The sequence below is a fragment of the Pongo pygmaeus genome, chromosome 14, assembly GCF_028885625.2.
Source record: "Pongo pygmaeus isolate AG05252 chromosome 14, NHGRI_mPonPyg2-v2.0_pri, whole genome shotgun sequence".
Classification (NCBI taxonomy): Eukaryota; Metazoa; Chordata; class Mammalia; order Primates; family Hominidae; genus Pongo; species Pongo pygmaeus.
In genome coordinates, this window is record NC_072387.2 from 100,934,625 (window position 1) to 100,943,204 (window position 8,580).

Genomic DNA, 8,580 nt, shown 5'->3' on the forward strand with positions numbered 1-8,580 from the left:
TTGAAACAGGGTCTCGCTCTGTCACCCATGCTGGAGTATGGTGGCACGATCTCAGCTCACTGCAGCCTCCACATCCCCGACTCAGGCGATTCTCCTCCTCAGTCTCCTGAGGTAGCTGGGATTACAGGCACCCCCCATCACGCCTGGCTAATTTTTTGTATTTTTAATAGAGTCGGGGTTATGTCATGTTAGCCAGGCTGGTCTCAAACTCCTGACATCAAGTGATCTGCCCGTCTCAGCCTCCCAAAGTGCTGGGATTATAGGTGTGAGCCACCGCGCCTGGCCTATAGTTTTGAAGTGTACAGAGAAGACACTTTAATAGAATATTTACATATTAAGAAACAAAGGATTGATCAAATAACACTAATGAAATCCCTTCAGCATGCATCTACTCCATTATTGTGGCAGTAGAGTCCTAGAACCACCTCTAAGGTCTTCTTTGAACTAATGGGAAGCATCAAACGCCTTTCTGACAGTAGAAAGATCTCTGAAGATTTGGCCAAATAAAGCCACGAAAGAGATTCAAAATTTAATCAGCTATCAGCATTACATTTGCTATGGTTCTAGAGAGATAAGAAAAGTATGAAATAAATGAATGCAGGAACCCCCAAAATGTGAAGTTTCCTATAACTTGCAAAGGGGATTATTTAAATATTAAGAGCGAAAGAAATGCAGTCTAATCAAATAGGATAGCATCTTGGGTGGAAGTTTCAGATTTCCGTGAGCAGATCTGGAAAATAGACTTCTGAAGCGAATAGGGTTTTGCCTCTAAATATGCCAGATTATAAGTGGGGTTAAGGATGTTCCAACAACAACATGAAAAAAGAGCCCAGTAAATATTCTCTCAAATATCTCTGGTCATTCACTATTCTATCATAACCAACCGAAAAAGCAACCCCCCAAATTGTTTGGGATGACAAAATTGTTCATTTAATAAATAAGGTTCTTTTAACCCAGAGAAGATGTAAACTTCAGTATAAAAAGACCTAAGAGGATCAAAATTCTGGTGTTAATTATATTTATATTAAGACATCTGAGCATTGCTTTCTATGATTTGTATAGTGTTCAAGATAATTTGTCCTACTGTTAATAGGATAACAGATAACCTTATGATTTTGATTGAATATGTATTGCTAAATAATTGATTTCAACTTGTGATTTAAAGTTTAAACGTATAAGTGAAACACCAATGAAAATTATTAGAACGTTTAGTGACACAATCATTTTAATAAGTTTAATTTATTCAATTGTTATGTAATACTTGAGTACTTGAAAGTTGGTCAGTCAGAAAATTAAACTACTTAGAAAGTATTTTAATATAATAAATTTATAAATTTATTTTAAAATATTCATTTTTAAGTTTTAAACAGCACTAATCTTTAAAGACTTCTTCAAAGTATTGTTACATTTCTCTAGATTTATAAACATACAAGATTTGTAGGCTTAAAAAGAACTAAATTCTAAAAATTATAACAAAAATATTTAACAGTAATTTTTTAGACAGAAAATTCTGAATAATCATTTTGTGTGCAGATACACACAAGATTTTAAAAATCCTCGAAAGCATCAATAAAGTCACATTTAAGACAATGACTTTTAGGTTAAAGAGAATTTGGATTTTTTTTTCCTTATAGCTATCTCTTATGCCAGGGCTACATAACAAAAAGTCAATAAAAACTGTTAGCAATCAGCAATTTGATTATAAACTAAATAAATTGTGTCATAATGTCAACAAGAGAGATTACCTGACTGCATTCATTTTTTTTCTCTTGAATTCTGTGAAATCTACTTGGACCTTCTAACACCTGATGCTAGTAATTATGTGTCTTGCCTTATTTTACTACATTCTAACTCTGCATTTCTCAGAATGTAGTAAGTATAAATTTTGGAAATGGTAAGTGTATTCATAGGTGAAACCTTAATATCCACTGTGTTTGGGGTAATATTTTGTCAGTTAATGGCAAAAACAAACAAAACAAAAAATTCTAAATAAAAATGATAAAAATAACCATTAAAAATAATTAAAATTGATTTTTATTTTAACAAAAATGCACACATTTATTTACTTTTTTTAACATAGGTCTTTTTGTTAATTACAAATCAGTAGATAAGTATTCCTCAGAAATTCATTATTTAAAATGTTGGGTTTAATTTCTTCAAAGTGGTCCAAGAATATAAAGATACTAGCAAAGCAATCAGAATACAGAAACTAACGGCTGGTATTTTTTATCTCAGTCTTTCGCCTTCTTGCTCATACCTAGAGAGGCTTTTTTAGTAACTTACCATTATCAAGGCTTTTCATAGCATTCAACATGGTTTCATAGAAACAAAAATAACTGTATCAAGATATATAACTGGATACATACATATATCCTGACATATAAAGAAAATGTATATTATAGAATCCTAGAAAAGTATAACCTTCTTATTTCTGTCTGTCCCCATATCAATAGCATAAATTGGTAACTTTATAATTTAATTGGTTCATTCTGATTTCTACTCATTTTGACATGTCTAGCAAATCTGTAAGAACTTAAGGATGGAGGGAAGGAAGAAAGGAAGGAAGGAAGGAAGGAAAAGAGGGAGGGAGGAAGTCTCAAATGTGTTTAAGCTTCACTATTTTTAACCTGTGTTATAATAGGCAATATCAAATATCATATATACAGGAATGCTAAACTACACCCAGTTCATGTAGGCCTAAAATAGTACATTTGTAAATTTGGAAACCAGTTGTTAAATACAGCCATTGCCAAAAATTGAATCATATAAACTTACAATTAAATAAATTACAAGATAAGCAAATGAAGTAATACTCAAAACTTAATATTTCCCAATTATTTTAATGCATTTCACTGTTATGTGTGCTTTTGTAGTTGCTTATATTTATTGCTTCATTACTGTAAAAATACTTTATAATGATACCTCTTCCTAACTGTATATCCAGTGACATCAAGTTGGTACTTTGAAACTGGACATGTGGGAGTATTTATACTACATAAATCAGCAAATGCAACAAAACAAGTTGCTGTTTTGGGGGGAGGGGGATAGGTGTTGAACATTCACAAGTACATAGTTTTATATACGGCATAATATGTTACTAAAAGATATGTTATAAATATATTTTTGTCATGTTCTTAAGTATTGAAAGTCATTTTTGAAGAGTCAGTTTTCAAAATGTTTCAAAAAGGTAATTTCTAAATGTGCACTGTCCTCAAGAAGAAAGAAGAGTACTTTGGCAGACACAATGGGAAATCAACTCATATTATACAAAGAAATTTAAAATAATCTGAAAACCAATGGTCTACTCACTATGATATTTAAATAAAGTTAAATATGAAATGAATTGTACTACTTAAATGCTGTGGCTAAGAGCTGACAACTCAGCAAAATTTCTAGTGCAATGCACAGATTTTGCAACTTATAGGTATAAAATTTTGCACATCAAAAACATTTACAAATGGTGTAATATTCTTCTTTTAATAATAGAAGTTATAAAAGCAAAACATTGTGTGATGGAAAACTCAAGAAATATAAATTCAAAGTTTATTTTGCATTCGATAAGAACTCATGGAAAATAAAGCCTAACCTTTCTAGGCATATGCTATCATTGGGATATCATCCACTTACATTGGTTGTGGCCTAAAGTCCAGGGTCTTTGACATGTACCCAAAGGTTTATGTCCTGTAAATGCTGTAATCTAATTAAGTAGATGCTCCATTTAAGCATTAGTAGCAGAGCGCCTGTTAAAGTCCAGAGGGACAGTAAAAGATGAGCTTAGACTCAGAGAAAAAAGGACAGTGGAAGAATAATCATCTGAGATTGGAATATTCGTCTCTTACATAGTCCCCCTCCCCATTCCCAGGTCCTTCTAGTGTTTGTCTATAATGGAGGATGGTATTTCCTCAAATCTGAGACAATTATCAAATTATCAATTTTAGATGCACCGTTCATTCATGTGGAGCTAATTTTAAGAAATCATCCAATTAAACTGACACAACGCTTTCTTATAACTTAGAATCTTTATTTGATACTTGTTGAAAAATTTAGACATATATGAATGTAACACTTTTCAAATATCACTCTCACGCCCTCGTAAAATGAAAATAGAAATAAAAATAAACTGGTACAGAAATTCACAAACTTCTTTGCAGAATCTTACTCTTTTGGATAATTTCCAACAAAAAGTCATTGATAACTCTGTTTTCCCATAAGTCATTCTCAGTGCCATACAGAGTATTGATGATGATCTTAAAATATGCCCAAATATATTGTCTTTGAGGTCTTCTTTCAAGCTTCCAACATCCATTGAGTTTTGGTGTTAGTGTTTTCTTGATCTTAATTAATTCTGACAATGGAAAAGTTTGGGGAACAGTCAAAAGACATAAACTTTCCTATTAATGCTCTCAAATAGTTTATGATTGAGATATCAAAGTTTTTATTTGCCGTATGGTACAGAAGCAACAGACAAGGCCAAGCATGGGCGGGAAATAACATATCATCACTTCCACCCGATTAGAGTCCATTTTAAGTTTCCATCAATCATAAGACACGTCCCAACTTCAGAAAAATTAAAATGTGGAAAATATGCAGCCTAGAATCAATAAAATTAAGTGTTCAAGCTGCCCCAAGTTAACTTGGGCAAGCTAAGTTAGGAATTTTGACACAATTTTTAAGTCATTAGACTGCTGATTAATTTAATCTGTCTGTCTATGTGACTTTCCCTTTCATAAGAACCCATCCTTCCTGCTCTCATAATCCATTACACTGAAGTCATTTACATTGCCCTCTATGCCCGGGTCTAGAGTCTGTAATATCAGCAAATTTTGCTCTCTGAATTTCTCCTCGCTTCATGAAGGATACTTTGTAAACCACTTCTCTCAGAAAAGGATCCAATATTTCTTTATACCAAGCAGTAAAACACATAATAAAATACTATCCAATTTAAAGTTAAAGGTCTATATCTCTTCTCTAAGACCAGAGGATAGATGAGTCTCAGAACTCTTAATTTTTAAAAAAAATGTCATAAAGATTATACAGTACATGTACTATATCCTACGTAACCCCAATGGGGTCTAGAGTGGCACTCTGAAATCAAACTCTAACATTTCTATACCAAAATGTATAAATAGTAATATTAAAAAGGATAAAGATTCTTGTAAAAGAAAAATCTGGGGCACAATAAAATTTTAAAGAGTTTATTTGAGTAAGAAATAATTCATGAATTGGGGAACACCAGACTAAATGAAGTTTAGTGTTCCAATGACACAGCTTCAGAGGCAAATATTTATAGGGTGAATAAGAAAACAAAACAAGTTATTTGACTAGTGGTAGTTACAAATTGCTTTTTATGGTTTACCTTGTTGGAAAGTCCCTAGTCACATAATCATATCTTAGTAGACTGCTCATGATTGGCTAAGGTTAAGTTTCGTCTCTGTATAACATAAGCATTTACCCAAAAAGATCCGAGTTAACTTTTGCTTGTGTTTGCAACTTAAGCAAGGCTAATGCTCTCTTTAAAGCCTTGTTGCTTTTGTTTGGTAAGGCATTCTTCAGGCAGTCTCCATTTTAATCTTGCTTTAACATTATCAATGACATCCCTTAAATTCAAGCTGGATTTTGATACCAAATTAGACCAGATCAGCTGAATTTTGCTGCCAAGCAGGTTACACAAATCTATTACTTTTCCAAGCTAATGGAATTCGGAATTGCAGATATGGTGTTGTGGACATACATTAGACATAAAGAATCTAGGTTTTGCAAAGAGTTTTAGACATGAGAAAGAAGTGAATTTTATTTTAGAAAGATGGAGAAAGCAGTAGTTTTTCTCAGTTTCCCAGTAACTGCATCACATTTGGAGAAATGGACAATATCCACACCTAAGGTTCACCTAGTTGCTCTAAAAAGTTTCCTTACCGCGTTATCTTCCTCCTTAAATATCCTTATCTCGGCAATGACATCATGAACCATCAGTTGTTCAAACCAACCATTGTATAGCTGTCCTTGGTTCCTTTTTGATCCTTCCTCACATAACCTATCATGAAGTCTATCAATTCTGCTTCCAGAGTATTCTCTTCTACGTCGTAGGACCTATAACATCCTCTCTATTTCTGTAGCTACTACCTCAATCCAAGTGTATCGTGTCTTCCCTGAATTAAAATAACTTCCCAATCAGTCTTCTGTTTACATCCTTATCTCCCTGCTGCCATTCTGCATGTAGCAACCAGGGTCATTGTTCAGTCAAAAATCAGATGATCTCATTCCTCTGTTTAAAAATTTCAAAACTCTTAAAACGACTAAAAAAGGCTTTTAATGACCCAGGCTTTTCCTTCCACTCTCCCTTCACTTACTGCGCTTTCATTGCTCTCATCAACTTTCTTTCTGTTTGGCAAATAAGTAAGCTCCTTCTTCCTTTAGAACCTTTTGCATTTCCTGTTTCCTCAAGGACACAGCTGGAGACATTGATTCCCAGCCTTTGCGTTGCTGGTTTCTTCTGGGTCTTCAGTTGTCCGTGAAGATATAAATCCCTCAGCTATGACTACTCTGGTTTCCAAACTAAAGTACATTTAATTCCCAAGCCCTCAAGGCACGACCCTAGTTGATTTTCTTCTAAGTATTTGTTATTACTTGAAGTTATATTGATGAATTGTTTGCTGACTTATTTATTGGTCTGTCTCTGCCTTCTAAAATGTAAGCTCCATACAGGCAAGGACTGTTCACCAGTGTGTCGCTGCTGCCCAGAACGTTGTCTGGCCCACAGCAGAGGCTCATTGAATATATTTCAAGCATGGAATCAAAGCCAAGTAATTGATAGTTTAACATACTCATTTTATTATTGCAGTCATTCACAATACTTGTGTTCCTGGTCCATCTAGGGTGTGCTCAGATTAGAGTGGTCTGTGGATATTTCAGGGAATAATGATGTGTTCAGAATATGAGACACATTTTTTATGTCTGGTTTTTTTTGTTGTTGTTGTTAATTTGATATTTTGCCTACCTAAATCAGTACTATGGGTCTACAACTTGGATTACATTTAATGAGGGCTTGTATAAGAACTCTATGTGTGTGTGTGTATCTATCTATAGATAGATATATAGATAGATATTTTTAAAAATATTTTATCCTTTTAATCCTCTGAAGAGAGTAAGTGACCTGCCCAATGTCTCATAGCTAAAGTGCAATCGCCCTTAGTTTAAATTCCACATTCTTCAGAGTACAAACGTAAAGAAATGAATGTAATTATTCATTTTTAAACAAATTTAACCTTCTGTATGTAGATGATTTAAACGCAATTTTGGAAATAATGCTATTCTATAGCGAATGACAAGAAGTAGTTATTTGGGATCTATGGATTTTGAAGAACATGGAGAAAGAAGAGTTTGTTGTGTCTTTATATCACAAAGATTATCTTCTTTGTGGAAAAGCTCCAGAAGCTGGAGCCTCCAGATTTATTTCCTGTTACGCTCAGAGAAGATTTAAGTAAAGTAAGAAAATCCTCTCATGAAAATAACTTGGTTTGCAAGGCCATCATTTGGATAAGGACACCAAAAATCTGCCTTCCCCTACAATCTTGACCTCAAGGAAGTTGTATTTTCAGTATAAAATTTAATGTTCTGGTTTAAAATTTGTAGAAATATTAACCTTCTTTTGGTGAAGAAAGTCCAGATTATCTATCAGGATAAAACAATCTTATGTAATCCAATTGGAACTATAAGAAGAAGATGTTTTGCAAACAAATTGCTAATATGTGAGTCATTTGACTAGACCAACAAGGTGACCAAGCTGAAAGCTTCAAACTATCTCATGGACTATTTATGTACTTATTTAAAGACCACCCTACTATATTGGGTGAAATAACATTTTCTTTGTCTTATTTTCTCATTTATTTATTATGTTGCAATAAAGTGTATATTTCCTCAAAAATAACATTCACACACCAAGAAATAGAATTTTAAATCAGAAAGTTGTCCTGAGGTTTATTTTCAGCTCTTCTTGTCAACACTTCTCAATGCTAACTAGATTTAGTGAAACTTCTTTCATAAGCATGTGAAGACCTTTTCAGCAATGACTATCCCTGCTAATATTAACAACAAAGTCTGGGGTGTGATTGTAAATGACTCTTCATATGCCAAAAGTATTTTGTTTTTTGAAGTGTCAAACCCGTTTCTTAACTAGCAAATAAAAAATCATATATATTTATTGTGTACATGTTGTTTTGAAACATGTATACATTATAGAATGGCTACGTAGAGCTAATTAACGTATGTATTACCTCACATACTTTTTTTGTGGTCAGAACACTTAAAATCTACTCTCATGGATTTTCAATAACACAATACATTGTTATTAACTGTAGTCACCATGTGACAGTGTGTCTCTTTAACTTATTCCTCCTAAATGAAATTTTGTGTCCTTTGACCAATATCTCCTCTACCCCTGCCTCCAGCCCCTGGTAACTACCGTTCTACTCTCTACTTTCAAATCCTTCTTTTATTGCTGGCTTTACACAATGGCTATAATCACTCCAAGAAGCAATTTCAAAGAAACCATTTCATAAAACATTACCCAAACTAATTTTAAAA